The 17,658-nt window shown below is 37.6% G+C and overlaps 1 long non-coding RNA gene across 1 annotated transcript in view; it reads right to left on the reverse strand.

Annotated features, from left to right (window-relative positions):
• Window positions 1–1,694: 1,694 nt before the first annotated feature.
• Window positions 1,695–17,658, reverse strand: part of LOC116550408 — a 44,002-nt gene continuing 28,038 nt past the window's right edge. The window contains exon 3 of the long non-coding RNA XR_004268392.1: window positions 1,695–2,094. This is a non-coding gene — a long non-coding RNA (uncharacterized LOC116550408). The remainder of the gene's footprint in view (window positions 2,095–17,658) is intronic.

A 17,658-nucleotide genomic window follows, 5' to 3' on the forward strand; every position in this document is an offset into this window, starting at 1 on the left:
TAATGAAAAGGGGGCATAAGTCAGCCAGTTCTCTCAATCCTAGGAAAGGAAACTTCCCTCCTGCTTATGAAAGAGGACGATTGTGCTCAGTACCACTTATCCAGTGCCAACAATCTGGTAAACCCTCTATTCAGTGCTATACCAGGGCTACAGCAAGGTGACCTGGAGTTTGGCGCCGAGGTCAGGGAAAGGTCACTGCCTGAAAAATGAAACTAGTCAAAAGAAAAGAATCCTAGGAATGGGTGAGGTTACTCATCCGCCATAGTAACCCAATCTAAAAGATGGCATAGAAAGTATTTCTTTTTTCTGGCAGCCTAGTGGTTAGGGAAAAAATAAAAGAGAAAGAAAGGGTTTTTTAATATTCTAAAATATTTTTTTTAATATTCCAAATTCTAAGCCTTTAAATAATCCTGCTGGCCCTTGCAAGCTCATCCTAGGATGCTTTGAAGTGTGGCTGTAAGAATCAGTGTTTTGTCACTAAAATGCCTACAGACTTTCTCTGTTTTTTTTTTTACTTATGCTTTTTAAGTTCATCAGTTCCCCTCTTCCCTCACTGTTTGTCCTCCTCATCATCACCACTGCAATTTCAAAACTAAAAATCAGATGCTAGGTATGAAGACACCATTACCCTGTTATTTGAAACTTGCTCTGAACTAGCTGGCTGACTTTCCGTTCCTCCACATCTTCCTGGTGCCTCCCTGTAAAAGCAGCATGTTCAACACATGCCGGCATGTGGACGTTAGCTGGTCATGATGTGCCAGGAGTGCCTGTTTTCAATAAGCCCTTTTAAGGTTAAAAGAACTTTAATGCTTGGCATATTTATTTGCCCTTTCAGAGCTTAGCTTATGAGATGTAGACGAGTGCTTACAGGGTGCCTGGAATGGAAAGAGTCTACAGGATGAAGGAGCATGGGTTCAGGGTTGCATATTTTCAGCCTTTCCCTCCTCCAAAAAAGAAAAAAAAAAAGATCAATAACATTTCTTTCCTGGATGGCAAAATGAAAACATTTCATGAATAAATCCACAAATAAAATGGTATCACTTTAAAGATGTGAAAAACTAGGTGTACTTTGAAAAAGATTTTCATTTTAAATTGGTAGCCAGAAGCAGATATGTGCAACTAAAATGTTTACTATTCATCTGATTTCTTTTTCTAAGAAACACAAAAATGATGACGTTAGAAAATTTTCAAGTAATTCTATTCAGTGTGTAGAAGGATGTAGGAGTTTCAACTTCCTTTTGTTTTATATTTGTTGTCAAGAATTCATACAAGAAAGTCAATTTTATACAAAATAATTTTACAAAATTACTTTTAAGATAGTCAATTTTCATAGATGAACTTCAGTAGGTCATATAATATATCTTTTAATATGAGCTCCTTAACTTTATTAGTGCATTAAAAATTATTTATCTTGTAAAACAATAAATTAAAAACAGAACTAGAATGTCTTTGGTTTATATAGCCACAGTATTAAGTTAAAATAGGATAATGCATGTTATACAAAGAGAAATGTAAATGGGGCCTAAAAGAACATTTTTAAGTCAGTTTGACATTAAACATTGAATAGAAAAGTTGACTTATCAAGGTAAGCAAGTCACTACATCACTCTGCTACAAGCAAACGTTTCTTTGTAAATAAGGATGAACTGACAATGCTTCAAAGTATAGTTCATCAAAATCACAAGAAACTAAATATTATGAATGTGTAAAATTCCATGTTTATTTAATATCAGTTACACAGCCAGTTTATTGAAACCAGACTTTGTAAAGACAACATGTCTGATGAACATAAACAATATCATACAGTTGAAATTCATTCTGTATTTTCACCTGAATTAAGATGTCATTATCCAAGAGTTTCAACGATAAAGGCCTTGCCTTGAATTGGCATGGCACCTCTCAGAGGTTCAAGGCAGCACAGGCCTCCATCCCACTCCAGAGAGGTTATCAGCTCTGCATCAAGGAACTTCAGTGATTAGTTTATCCACACTTAGCTGCCATGGAACCTTCCCTCAGTATCTGCATCAACTTCTGGTGTGGACGGTGTCACAGGCACCTTCTCAGAGGACATATCCACTACTGGAGCTGGGTATTCCTGGGACAAAAAATATGCAGAAAATGTAAAAAGGTTCACTATAGTCACAGAGAAATATGAGTGTTATACTACTTAATAATGATAACAACAAATATTAATTTTATTTTTATTGTTGCCTATATATATTAAGGATTACTATGTGCCAGGCTTGGACTAAGCACTTTACATTCACTAGCTCATAAAATGGACATCAGAACCCTATAAATCCTAAAATTATCTCTGGTCCAGGGGCCAAGAACCTTGAAAAAGTGATAGAAGCAGGGTGACTTTTGTGTCGTAAAACACAGCCCAGGCAAGACTAGTAGCTTCCTTTGCCCAGTGTTGTGATGAATGAATAGTTCCCTCAGAGCCACTCACAACATTTTTCCACCCTGAATTTCTCTCTTTCATTCAAATTTATTTTTTAAATTGACATATAAAATGTTATGTATTTACTGTGTACATCATGATGTTTGGAAGTATATATACATTGTAGAATGGTTAAACCTAGCTAATTAACAAATTTATTACCTCACATAGTTATCACTTTTGTGGTAAGAACACTTAACATCTACTCTCTAAGCATTTTCCAAGATACAATGTATCATTAATTATAGTTGCCATGCTGTACAATAGACCCAACTTATGTCTCTGATCTAGCTATAAATATGTATTCTTTAACTAATAACATCTCCCCACCCTCAATCACCTAATCACCCCAGCCTCTGGTAACTATCATTATACTCTCCACTTCTTTTCTTTCTTTCTTTCTTTGAGGTGGAGTTTCACTCTGGTTGCCCAGGCTGGAGTGCAATGGCATGATCTTGGCTCACTGCAACCTCTGCCTTCTGGGTTCAAGAGATTCTCTCACCTCAGCCTCCTGAGTAGCTGGGATTACAGGCACCTGCCACCACGTCCAGCTAATGTTTTTTGTATTTTTAGTAGAGATGGGGTTTCACCATGTTGACCAGGCTGGTCTTGAACTCCTGACCTCAGGCGATCCACCTGCCTCGGCCTCTGAAAGTGCTGGGATTAGAAGTGTGAGCCACCTCACAGGGGCTTATATACTCTACTTCTATGAAATCACCTATTTTAGATTTCACATATAACAGATCATGCAGTTCTTGTCTTTCTGTGTCTGGTTGATTTTATTTAACATAGCATCCTTCAAGTTAAACCATGTTGTCACAAATAACAGGATTTCCCTTTCTTTTATGACTGAATAGTACTCCATTGTGTGTATATATACCATATTTTCTTTATTCATTCCACTGTTGATGGGCATTTAGATTGATTCCATATCTTGGCTATTGTGAATAGTGCTGCAATAAACATAGGAGTGCAGCTGTTTCATCAACATATCAATTTCCCGTTTTTTCTGGATGTGTATTCAGGATTGAGATTGCTGGATCATATGGTAGTTCTATTTTGAAGTTTTTGAGGAACTTCCTTATTGATTCTGTAATTGTTGTATTAATTTAAATTCCATCAACAGTGTGCAAGGGTTCTCTTATCTCCACATTCTCACTAACACTTGCTATCTTTTTTTTTTGATAATAGCCGTACTATTTTTTTTCATTAGTGTTTCCTGTGTGATTAGTGATGTGAAATGTTTTTTTCATATACCATACCTGTTGGCCATTTGTTTGTCTTCTACTAAAAAAAAGGTGTATTCAGGCCTTTTGCCCATTTTTTAGTCAGGTTGTTTTCTTGCTATCGAGTTGCTTTTATAGAGGTCAGAGAGCTAAAATTCTTGATATTCTAGGAAGACCTCTTTATGCCTCTCTGATAATATTTTTCTTTTCCTTACAATTTTTATATTCAAAACCACAACACAGTTTCTTTTTGCTGCGAGGAGTTGCCAAGTGATGGATTCTGATCAACAAGATGCAAGCTGAAGCTGCTAAGTGGGACTCCTTAAAACACTTAAAAAGAGACGGACTCATGCTCTCTTCACCCTTCTCTCTGCCCATTTTGAATTGTCTATCTTTAGACCTCTTGATACATCAAAAAATTATTTTCTGCTAGGCCATGTTAATTTGGTTTTCTGCTACTTGCAGCTGACTGTACTGATTATCTAAAACTGCATTATAAAGTTTTGTGACTAATTAGGGGGTGGGAGTAATGATCACAAATATTCATTAAGTAAAAGGATAGATGATTGAATTGTATATCTTAATTGTGGTATATTCTGTACCACATTTTTACAATAAATTAATGTTGTAAAACATTAATTTATACATACTAAACACTCGCACATCTGAAATAGCTGTCAGTATTTCCCCTTGCTAAAAGTACACAGATAAAAAATAAGATAAGCTGTCTGGGCCATGTGTGCCCAAAGAATGGCTATAGCTCTTGCCCTGATCAGAAGGTTCTGCAAACTAGTACTGAACACACTAGGGGCCCAACAGAGAAGAAAAGGAGGAAATCTAGGAGAGAAAATAAGGAATTTTAGGAGAAGGTGGGATACTCAAATTTTATGAAGATTTTTGATTAAATTGAATAAAACTTACTTTCTAATCTCCCATTAATGATTGAAATCTGATTTCCAACACTTATTGGGTATGTCATCTTAGACAAGGTTGTTTCACCTTTCCGAGGTTACCATATTTTTTTAGCCATAAAGTCAATATTCTACAATCCATCTCATAGTATTGTTTTGAGGATTAACTAAAACGATGGCTGTGAATTGTCTAGTACTGCGCTTGGCACATAATATAAAGTTAGCAGATTTTCATTCCCTCTCTTCCTCCCCTCTACCTGATTCCCCACTGCTCATCTCCATTGGCAGAAGAATGACTTTAAAGACATCTGTCTAATCTCTGAAAGCATTTTTCCTTTACTTACCTCACAACTCAGTCACTATACAAAGACATCATTTCCTTAGACACAGATACTGGTGAAAACAATGCCTCCGACAAGGGTGTAAGTTTCTTGAAGGCAGTAACCATGACTTAAAATGTCTATATCACTTACATAACTTGAGTTTCTAAAGAATTTCCAGCTACGCTATCTGAAAAGAAAAGAATTTTGAGCTATTTAATTTCTAGTCTTTTAAAAATACATATTTTATTGCATTTTAGGTTCTGGGGTACATGTGAAGAACATGCAAGATTGTTGTATAGGTACTTACATGGCAATGTGGTTTGCTGCCTTCCTCCCCATCACCCATATCTGGTTTTTCTCCCCATGTTATCCCTCCCCAACTCCCCCCCCACCGGGCCTCCCCTAGTTCCCCCCAACAGACCTCAGTGTGTGATGCTCCCCTCCCTGTGTCCATGTGTTCTCATTGTTCAACACCCACCTATGAGTGAGAACATGCGGTGTTTGATTTTCTGTTCCTATGTCAGTTTGCTGAGAATGATGGTTTCCAGGTTCATCCACGTCCCTACAAAGGACATGAACTCATCGTTTTTTATGGCTGCATAGTTTTTATCAATCCAAATGACTCTCATTTTTCAAGATACAATCTTGTCAGTATTTACCACTGATTAAGAACAATGCTTGAGGACCCACAAAGAAGTTCTGAACATAGACAATCCCATATTTTTTATGATTTCAAGAAGGCACACCAAAAAGAAAAGAACTCCAATATAACATATAATATAATGGTTGCTTTCTATTCACTATTCACTATGCTAAGCATCTTCATACATTACCAATAATCCTTTCTAAAACTCTGCAAAGCAGGTGTTGCTAGCTCTGTATTATGGAAAGAAAAACCAAGGATCCAAGACTTGATTAACACTAACTGCTAAGTGAATCCAGCATGCCTTAGCCAGAGTGTGAATTCGTGTCTTTATGTTCCAGTGTTTGAGTTCTTTGCAGTTACACACTGCAGAGCAGAAGACATGCAGATTACAGATTTCTGGGGAAGAAAAGTAAAAAATATCATCCATATAGGTTTTTTTTGTTTTGTTTTTTGTTTGTTTGTTGTTTGAGGCAGAGTCTTGCTCTGACGCCCAGCCTGGAGTGCAGTTTTTGGCATGATCTTGGCTCACTGCAACCTCCGCCTCTTGGGTTCAAGTGATTCTCCTGCCTCAGCCTCCTGGGTAGCTGGGACTATAGATGTGTGCCACCATGCAAGGCTAAATTTTTGTATTTTTAGTAGAGATGGGATTTCACCTTGTAAGCCAGGATGGTCTCAATCTCCTGATCTCATGATCTGCTTGCCTTATGGAAAACAACATTTTGGGATCTTAATTATTCAGGTCCATGGCATCAAAATTAATTGTTGTTTATACAATAAGCAATAAAACAACAAATATTTTTAAAGCAACATATAAAGTTCTCACTTAATCTTTACAACATTTCTCTAAGGTAGATATTGTTACATCTTCATATGAATAGATGTTGAAATTCAGAGAGATAATGACTTTTCTAGATAACAAACCTTGAACCCACACCCTGGCCTCATGATGTATTCTAAAGTTCTTTCCACCACACCACAATATTATACTTTCTGTGTTATTTTGCTTGAATTTCAATGAATAAAATAAATAAATAAAGAGATGAAGGGTGTTATGGTTTGGTTCTGTGTGTCCACCCAAATCTCATCTCAAATTTTAATCTCCATGTGTCAAGAGAGGGACCTGGTGGGAGACTATTGGATCTTAGGGATGGTTTCTTCCATCATATTTTCATGATAGTGAGTGAGTTCTCACAAGATCTGATGGTTTAAATGTGTGGCACCTACTTTTTTGCTGTCTTTCTCTCTCCTGCCATCATGTAAGACATACCTCGCTTCCCCCTCACCTTCTGTTATGATTGTAAGTTTCCTGAGGCCTCCCAAGCCATGCAGAACTGTGAGCCAATTAAATCTCTTTCGTTTGTAAATTACCCAGCCTCAGGTAGATCTTTATAGCAGTGTGAAAACAGACTAATACAGAAAAGTGGCACCAGGAGACAGGAAATATTATAAAGATGATCTGAAAATGTGAAAGTGACTTTGGAACTGGGTAACAGACAGAGGTTGGAACAGCTTAGAGGGCTCAGAAGAAGAGAGAAAGATGTGTGAAAGTTTGGAACTTCCTAGAGACTTGTTGAATGGATGTGACCAAAATACTGATAGTGATATAGACGTTGAAGTCCAGGTTGAGGTGGTCTCAGATGGAAATGAGAAACTTATTGGGAACTGGAGCAAAGGTTACTCTTGCTATGCTTTATCAAAGAGGCTGGTAGAATTTTGTCCCTGCCCTGGAGATATGTGGAGCTTTAAATGTGAGAAAGATGATTTAGGGTATCTGAGAGAATAAATTTGTAAACAGCAAAGCATGAAGATGTGACCTAGCTTTTTCTGAAAGCATACAGTCATATGTACTCATAAAGAGATAGTTTTAAATTGGAACTTACATTTAAAAAGGGAGCAAGGCATAAAAATTTATAAAATTGGCAGCCTGACCATGTGGTAGAAAAGAAAAGCCCATTTTCTGGGAAGAAATTCAGCCTGGCTGAAGAAATTTGCAAAATTAATGAGAAACCAAATGTTAATAGCTGAGACAATGGGGAAAATGTCTCCAGGTCATTTCAGAGATCTTCATGGCAGCCCCTCCCATCACAGGCCCAGAGGCTTCAGAGGGAAAAATGATTTTGTGGACAGGGACCAGAGTTCTGCTACTCTGTGCAGCCTTGAGACATGACACCCTTCAACCCAGCTTCTCCAGCTTCAGCTATGGCTAAAAGAGGCCATTGCACAGCTCAGGCCATTGCTTCAGAGGGTGCAAGTCCCAAGCCTTTGTGGCTTCCACATGATGTTGGGCCTGTGGGTATGCGGAAGACAAGAGGTGAGCTTTGGGAACCTCTGCCTAGATTTCAGAACATGTATGGAAATGCCTGAATGTCCAGGCAGAAGTCTGCTGCAAGGGGAGAGCCCTTGTGGAGAACCTCTACTAGGGCAGTGTGAAGGGGAAATGTGGGGTTGGGGCCCCCACACAGATTCCCCACTGGAACACTGCCTAGTGGGGCTGTGAGAAGAGGGCCACCATCCTCCATACCCTAGAATGGTAGATCCACTGACATGTTGCACCATAAGCTTAGAAAAGCCACAGGCACTCAATACCAGCCTGTAAAAGCAGCCGCAGGGGCTGTACCCTGCAGAGCCGCAGGGAAGAGCTTCCCAAGACCTTGTGAGCCCACCTCTTGCATCAGCATGATCTGTATGTGAGACATGGAGTCAAAGGAGTTTATTTTGGAGCATTACAATTTAATGGCTGCCCTGCTGGATTTCAGATTTGCGTGGGGCCTATAGCTCCTTTGTTTTGAACTATTTCTTCCTTTTGGAATGGAACATTGCCTATACCCCCATTGTATTTGGAAGTAACTTGTTTTTTTTTCTTATTTTACAGACTCATAGGTGGAAGGGACTTGCCTTGTCTCAGATGTGACTTGGACTTAATGCTGGCATGAGTTAAGACTTTGGAGGACTGTTGGAAAGGCATGATTGATTTTGAAATGTGAAAAGGACATGAGATTTTGGAGGGACAGAGGGTGGAATTACAGGGTTTGCCTCTGTATTGCCACCCAAATCTTACCTTGAATTTTAATCCCCCCATGTCGAGAGAGGGACCTGGTGAGAGGTGATTGAATCATGGGGGCAGTTTGCCCCATGCAGTGGTTTATCACAAGACCTGATAGTTTAAAAGTATGGCACTTCCTTCTTTGCTCTTTCTCTCCTGCCACCATGTAAGATGTGCCTCACTTCCTTTTTGCCTTCTGCCATGATTGTAAGTTTCCTGAGGTCTCCCCAACCATGCAGAACTGTGAGTCAATTAAACCTCTTTCCTTTATAATTTACCCAATTTCAGGTAGTTCTTTATAGCACTGTGAAAAGAGGCTAATACAAAGGACTAATCACTGTCATTAGCCCTTCTTACATCATCTAAATTGCTTGCTTCTGAACAAATACTTTTTTTCAACAGATGTATTCTGAGAAGTCATTTTGATAAAGTATAAATTCAATAAGGCAAGCCTTCTATTGAGCATGCTTGGGCAAGTAGAGATTTTCTGAAGGTCTTTAGTTTGTGCTTGGTGTTCAGCATGTCCTTTTTCTCCTCCTTAATGTTTATTTTCAAATGAGCAGTGAAAAATCACTTTAAGGGCTAGAATAGCTCTGGGGTATTTAACACGTGCTGAAACTTATGTTTAGGTCACCAGTTAAGATACAAAAATATATGGTTCTCTCTTCTGCTACTCGTGATTTTAAGCAGGAAGACCAGACCAATATCTTTAAACTGGCATGTCCTACCATAAAACCTACCTACCTTAATTGAAGGTACTGGTGAGGAATCACCTAGGGTTGTTACCATTGAGAACTAGCAGAGCAGTACCCATCATTCACTCCAATGACACATGGTATGTCTCTTATGCTATTAGAAGCAGGACAGCTGGATATAAGCAACCAGGTGAGGTGGGATGACACATATTCCTTGAAAAAAAAATCTTGAGTTTGGGAAAGGTGGCATTATGGTAAGCAGCAGAAAGAACAGAAAAGAGTAGGACACAAAGAGGAAAGACAATCATCCAAGTTTGGGCTAAATTATGACAGAAAGAATGATCAAATGGATCAATAGCATAACATGTAAGGGAAAAGGGATCAAATGTTAAGTGTATCAACTCTGAAGAGTGGTGAACCCTAGATAATAAAGGTGAAGTTCAAAGCAAAAGGCACTCTATGCTGTCATTCTTAATTATCCTTAGTTAGCTTTTTATTATCTGTAAGTGTTATAAATATTGTCTTCATGTATTACTAAGAAAAGATGCTGAATTAGGAATACCCAGTAATATTTGTAGTTAATATCTGGTTCCTGCAGTGGATGTACCAGTGTGCATCAAAATTCAGGATCTGAAAGGGCTCCTTAAGATTTGGGTGTGCCAGACAGTGCATTTTTTTTTTCTTCTCAAACCTTTGTTTGCTGTTGTGCAATACCTCATTAGCAATGCTGAACGCTTTTATTTTACTGTTCTCTGTAACAAAATCATTACTAATTTAATCATTGCAGCAAATTTGTGAGATCAAATTTATTATTATCCACATTTTAGAAATATGGAAACAATGCAAGAAAAAGCCCTGGTGACTTTCCCAAGTGTGTAGTTAGTAAAGTTAGGGTTTAAACAAGCGTGACTTTTAAGTGTGTAATTAGTAAAGTTAGTGTTTAAACTATGGTAGTCTTCTCCACATTATTCTTCCTAATAATTACACAATAATGCCTTGCTTAGATATTTCATGCAGTTAAAATATTTTAGCCTTCTAAGGGTAAACCTTCAGTACATAGTTATGTTTCTAAGAACTTAGTGAGCCCATCACTGACCTAAAAAACCAAAATTGTTTTGTATTATAAATCTATAATTTAATTCCTAATCCATTTAGGTAAGAAAATTATATTTTTTAGAAATAAAAGATTATAATATTCTTTTATCTAGTTAATGATTATTATAGAAATATGAAAATTTTATGAAGAACTTAAGAATTATAATATTTAAATGGTTTTGTTCAAAAAGCTAAGCCAGAACTAAATAGGGCACCTCTTTGAGGAATGTCTAGTTTACAAATAATAAAAGATTCCTATATTCCTGCCACCATTTCTGGGCACTGTAAACATCGGTTGTATTAATGAAAATGGTACTTCTGTTGGTGGCATTTCAAAAAAGGAAGCAGAAGATGTACTTTGGAGCTGAACATAAATACAATCAGAAAAGATGATGAACTAAATCATATTTACAAAAGTATTTAAAATAATGGCTCATGAGATCTGTAAAATATTTTCCCTTTTTAACATAGAATCACATGTAGTATCTTATTGGTTCATTTTTTGGTGTCATTTATGCTATAAATCTCCTTGCTAGATTGGAAATCTAGGCCATTTCATCATCATTCTTCAAATTAAGCTCACTGTTCTTGCTTGGTGATTGGATGAAATAAAATCTAAAGATTACTTAATTTGCTTCATTTCATTGTTAAATCAGAATTTTAATCAGGGGCAATTAGAAAGGCAAATTCCTAAAATTTATGGCATGGTCAGGGAGTATATGCATGGGAGTGTGCATGTGTGTGTGTGTCTGTGTGTGTATATGTATCTGTGCATAGTTTAAGCATGTGTCCAACTGGACACTATTGCAGTGTTAAATATTTGGTAGTAGAGACTGGTAAAAAGGGGAAAAAAATTTAAGATGAGGTGAACTTTTCCTCTATTGCATATTTATCTGCCAAAGTCATAGAAAACCTAAACTCATTTCTTGAAAAGTAATTCAAAAACTGATTTAGCATCTCTTATAAGATATGCACATATGGCTGGAATGCTGAACATCACATTGAAAAAAAGCAATTTTCTACACTTTTCCCTCAAAAACCCTATTCTGACTGTATTGGTCTGCTCAGGCTGCCATAACAAAATACTATAGGCTGGGTGGCTTTAATAACAGAAATTAATTTTTTCACAGTTATGGGGGCTGGGAAGTCTAAGATTTAAGTGTTGGCCCATTTGGTTTCTGCTGAGGGCTCTCTTCCTGGTGTGCAGATTGCCACCTTCTTGCTGTGGCCTCACAGGGAACAAAAGCCTTCAGTTCATAGCACTGACCAAAAATTATTTCCAGGCAATTTCAATGAGCAAAGTCTGACTATATTAGCCTGAAGCTTTTCTGAAATATTTCTGATCCACACAGCTCAACTTTCCATCTCAGGCCTTACTAGAAGCATAAACTGTCTGGCTATACATCCCAAATATACGCTATCCAAGCAAACACCATAATAAAGTACAATAGAAAAGTGTTTCTCAAAATGTGATTCAAGAATTCCTGAACTTCTGTGAAAATCCTATGTAGTCTATGGGTGGTCTCTGTGTTATATAAAATCGTCAATTTTGAGTAGTAATGTCCATCCTTTTTGTTCTGACATGAGCTAATAATTTACTCATCAGATATGGTAGAATTAGACATTAGTTAATTATTGCATCATCAAAAAGAGCACTAATTCTGATGAATTACTTTGACAGGTACAGTTGGAATAGGAAAGATAGGCAGTGGGTTCTTTGGCTTCATCCAAGTGGGCTGAGGATTGAAGTATTTTTCCAGTCATGTTCTTGAACACCTACTTTCATGGCATTCTGACATTTCCAGACTACTGAAGATGTGATGATTAACTGATCCTACATTTGATGAGAAAAAAGTTTGCACATTCTAAAGGAGATAGGTTTCAAATGACTATAAAAGGTATAATTTTCACTGAAGTGATGTCTCTTAATCTTGATCCTTAACCATACTCATTGCTACAGTACCTTCTGAAAATGAGCATAGTTCAGAAATTCTTCAGACTGCCTTTCAGCACGTTAACATACTCTTCACAATCCCACAATAAGAGCACCTTAAGTGCAGGGATATTTTTCTTTCTTTCATTTCTTTCTTCTTCCTTTCCTTCCTTCCTTCCTCCCTTCTTCGCTACCTCCCTGTCTCTCTCTTTCTTTTCTTTCTCATCCCCCGTGCTTAAGAATTTATTCTATAGAAGTCTATTTGAATGAATGCATGGAGATACCTAAATTGAATGATTTGCTGTATAGTGATACTTCATCACCTATATGTAAAATTACTATCTTAAGGAAAGTGAAAAAAACATTAAAATGTGCAACCATGTCAAACCATGCCAAAATGTCTGCTGATACAGACAGCTCTTCTCACTCTCTTATATAATCATTTACAACAGAACAATGGCCTCCAGTTTCATATCATTTCCCCTCTGCCTAACACATATGATTCCATGTGAATTTAGAAAGCCGCTTTCAATCCCAAGGTTTAGACTCACTAATTTTAGGCTTCAGTGCCCAATTCTATGAAGTTTTAGAATAGCATCTACATTATAGTGCTCAAGCATCTTACAACATGCTCTTTGAGAGTGTGTTTTGGCACAAAGTCACCAGTCTCTGTCACCAGTCAGATCTTCTAATTTCAGTTCACTTCTCTCCTGGCATCTTTTTGGCCCACCAGAGATTTAGGATGAAGAATATTGTGAAAAGACTATTTAAGTCTGGTCACTGAAGCAATTAGACAGTGCAATAGATTAAAGTGATATCACCGTTATAACAAACTAGCTTTCTTATAGCACTGGAGAAAAGAAAATTTACTGATGAACTTTGGCTTCAAATCTCATAGATCTCTAATTTCAGTTGTCATTTATCTTGAAATACTTTGAGATAGTCACCTCCTGAGCTTAAAATATCCAACTTTCATACTTCTGCACTTTTGTATAATTTTTTCCTCTTTGTGAAATATTCTTACCTCTTCCAAGCAACAAATGGCAACTCAGTCTTCTGGGACCATATCCAATATGGTCTCTTCCATGAAATCTTTCCTAACTTCTTTACTAAAATATGTGCTTTAATTAATTTTTCTGACACACATTTCTCCTTGGTCCAGGCCCAAGGCCTGTGTCTTACTCATTTGCCTGTCCCTAGCATTTAGTAGAGCATCTGACTGGTACATGTCATGTACTCAGCAAACATAGGTTAAATGTAAATAGTTAATGAGTGCAACCACCTCCCAGACATATCAACTTCTCCCTAAAGTGGCATATAAATTGAAGTCATGATAGAGGAAGCCATCTTAAAATTTCATATTTATTATTATTAAAGAAGCCACTATTTTGGGAGGCATGAAAGATAAAAATATTTTCTCATTCAAACATTCCCAGGGAGGTCATGTCCTTATATTGTCAGAGTGGGCAAAATCAAAACACATTATTAAGGTCGGTTTAATTCTCATTGTCCTGGAGCCATTTAACATTTGATGCAATTATCTGCTTGTACCATGAATAAGGAGGAGGAAAATATATACAAAGTAAAGGTATTTACCTCGACAAAACCAAGTTTCAAACAATTCCACACTCTTCTTTCTTTCCATGTTTATTATGTCTCTAAGAGGTCAATGTTAGAACAGATTTTAAACTCTTGGTCATTTCCTCAAGCAAATATTCTGAAACAAAGGATTCAGTAACAATTTTCAATTTATAATATCTCACTACAAATTTTTAATTTTTTTTATAAATGAATTATTCAAGTTGCAATTAATAGTGGCTTCCTTTGAACATTATTTAAAGCTCTTTTTAAGTCCTTAAAGGAAAACAGAGAATAAGAAAATTCCTCTGTGATTGGTTAAAGAGCTAAGGTATGTGTGCTATTAACAATAGGAAAAAAATCTGCCAAGTGATTTTAATTAAGCCCAATAATGTGAACCCATACTTGATGAGTAGGAGAACTAGGCAAGAAACCAGTCATGGAGGATGACACGAAAGATGGGAGATCATTGAGTCTGAAACTCTGGAAGCAAAGATAAATGACTTTTTTTTTCTTTTAACAAAAAGGAATCAGTAGCTTTATGGCTAACTTAGTTGGCTTTTCCTCCATCAACTAGGGTATATTCTTTCCTCTCCTGAAGACTGCTTTCTTTTCCGTAAAGTGGGACCATTGCAGTATCCTTCATAAATGACCAGGATAGGCAGACCTAAAATAACAGTACTTCCTTAACTCAGTCGCATAGGGTAAAAGCTGAGATAAGAATGCTACTGGGAATTGCATTGCAAAAGAAACATCTGGCTGGACACAGTGGCTGGTGCCTGTAATCCTAAAACTTTGGGAGGCCAAGGCAGGTGAATGGCTTGAACCTAGGAGTTTGAGACCAGCCTGGGCAATGTGGTGAAATCCCATCTCTACATAAATTACAAAAATTATCCGGTGTGTTGTGCATGTCTGTAGTCCCAGCTACTTGGGATGCTGAGGTGGGAGGATCACTTAAGTCCTGGAAGGTTGAGGCTGCAGTGAGCTGAGATGGCACCACTGCAGTCCAGCCTGGGTGCAATGTTAGAACAGATTTTTAGAGTAAGACCCTATCTCAAAATATAATAATAATGATGATGATTAAAAGAAATAAAAAGAAACATCCAAATGGGAGGCTGAATATTGCAGTCTATTTCAATTATGACACAACTGTGGGTGACTTGGTGTTGATAAATAAGTAAATAGCTCTTTGTGTTGGATTCCTCCCTGATGAAACAAGGGAGATTTGCAATATATATAAAGCAGTTGACCCTTCTAAGCAAGAGCAAAGTCCTAAAAACAATTTGTGTGTTATATAAACCAAATTAACTAACACTGACATGGATTGCTAAAGAGGCATTGTGGAATCCACATACAAATAGTGTTGCTTCTAGTCTACCCATCATCCTCTTTTCAGGAGAGATTACAGGAGAGACATTTTTTTAAATTTATTTTTATTATTATTTTTTTATTTTTTATTGTACTTTAGGTTCTGGGGTACATGTTCAGATCATGTAGGATTGTTGCATAGGTACATACATGGCAAGGTGGTTTTCTGCCTCCATCCCCCCTCACCTATATTTGGCATTTCTCCCTATGTTATCCCTCCCCAACCTCCCCACCACACTGCCATCCCTCCCTTAGCCTCCCCTACCCCCCAACAGACCCCAGTGTGTGATGCTCTCCAAGGAGAGACATTTCTAAAGATTGGACACTTAAACTCTCAAATAACATGGGCTGCATGATCTGATGCTATTGGATGAATGACAGTTTCATGAGTGAGTCAAGGAAGTGCAAAGATGAATTTCAAGCCTTTGTGAAAATGGTTCACAAGTGATCCCCAATTTCAAATGATCGTCATTTCTGTTTTTGTTCAGATATTCTGCATCAGAAACAGGTCTGCTCATGAATCCCTGCAAAAAAAATCTAACAGAGTACAACAGTCTTCCCTTTCCTGCTGAGCTGATGCCCAGGAATCTCCATTTTAGAGTCCATGTTGTGCATGGAATGATGGTTCTTGGAATTTCCCAAGGAATGAAATTTCTCCAATGACTATCAGTTGGGCTCTCAAAATCAGAAATAAACATGTCAGAGCCAGAGGGTGGGGCCTGAAAATGGAAATCCTCAAGATGAGACAATGTTAGTTAGTTGGAAAGGGTGATACGTTTACTCTGTCCCTATTTCACAACCTGGGAGTGATTTAGACATTAGGATACACAGCCTAATTTCCCATTTCAACCCTTAGTTTTGTACTTCCCTAACTGCTGTCAGTTATTTCTTTAGATAATCCAGTAACATAATTGGTCCCATTATTTGAATAAAGAAAACTGAGGCAGAGCAAGGATAAAAAATTAGTTCCTGTCTGGCTGGGATTTTAAAATGTGTTAAATGTCTTACTTGGTTTTACCTCTTTCCATATACGACATTGATTTTAACAACCAATCAACTGATGAACCAGCTTGACTTTGCTGCCCACCTCTTCATTCCCTCCACTCTGACAAGAGACAGGCTTCAATAAATAGATAAGTAGAAAAGGTGATAAACATTTTTAGTTTAATTTAATTTAATTTAATCTAATTTTATGAGGCAGGATCTCACTTTATTGCCCAGGCTGGAGTGCAGTGGGACAACAATGGCTCAGGGTAGCCTCAACCTCTTGGGCTTAAGAGATCCTCCTGCCTCAGCCTCTGGAGTAGCTGGGACTACAGGTGTCTGTCGCTATGCTCAACTAATGTTTTTTAACATTTTGGCTGGGTGCGGTGGCTCACGCCTGTAATCCCAGCACTTCGGGAAGCTGAGGTGGGCGGATCACTTGAGGTCAGGAGTTTGCGACCAACCTGACCAACACAGTGAAACCCCATCTCTGCTAAAAATACAAAAATTAGCTGGGTGTGGTGGTGGGCACCTGTAATCCCAGCTACTCAGGAGGCTGATGTAGGAGAATGGCTTGAACCCAGGAGGTGGAGTTTGCAGTACGCCAAGATCGCACTGTTGCCTTCCAGCCTGAGTGACAGCTAGACTCCATTTCAAAAAAAAACACAAAAAAACAAAAAAAACCCTCAAATGTTTTATGGACACAGTGTCTCATATGTTGCCCAGGCTGGTCTTGAACTCCTGGCCTCAAGCAATCCTCCCACCTCAGCCTTCCAAAGTGTCGGGATTATAGGCGTGAACCACCGCGCCCAGCCAAATATGAAACTTTTTAATTTTTTAAGTCAATTAAAGATTGACTTTTAAAAGTCCATTCTAATTCAGAAGTAACCATTCTGTTATTCTGAAATTCTGTTCTTTTTCCTGCGGAATGTTTGTTTACTCGGCTGGAGCATCCAATGTGGTTGGAATCCCTGCACAGTAGGAGGAAGTTGCTCCTGCATCCCTTTCAAACCTCACAGAAGCACAAAGATTTCACAAAAATCTGTAGATTTATTTCCTCAAGTGCATTTAATTATGATATTTTTAGTCACAGAATTTCCTCTTAATTGAAAGCTTTCTCTTTCTAGGAGCATTTCAGTTTTTCATTTCTGTAAAAGTCCGTATATGTTTTTAAAATATTAATTAGAAAGTTAGTCTTGCCATGTTTCCAAGAATTTAAGATTCATAAGCTTAAAACAAAATGCACTTTTACTTTTGAAAACCAACCTCAAAAGAGAAAATAACCGTACTTTAGTTTTGAATTTAAATTTTATATTGAAGGAATTCTTATCCATTTGCCTTCTCACTAACTCAAGTCTCACAAATGACTTCGTTTTTCTAATATTTACAGTTCCTCTTCAATAACCTTGTCAAG

This window comes from Sapajus apella, unplaced genomic scaffold (genome assembly GCF_009761245.1).
Source record: "Sapajus apella isolate SASKATOON/1434 unplaced genomic scaffold, GSC_monkey_1.0 scaffold1, whole genome shotgun sequence".
NCBI lineage: Eukaryota > Metazoa > Chordata > Mammalia > Primates > Cebidae > Sapajus > Sapajus apella.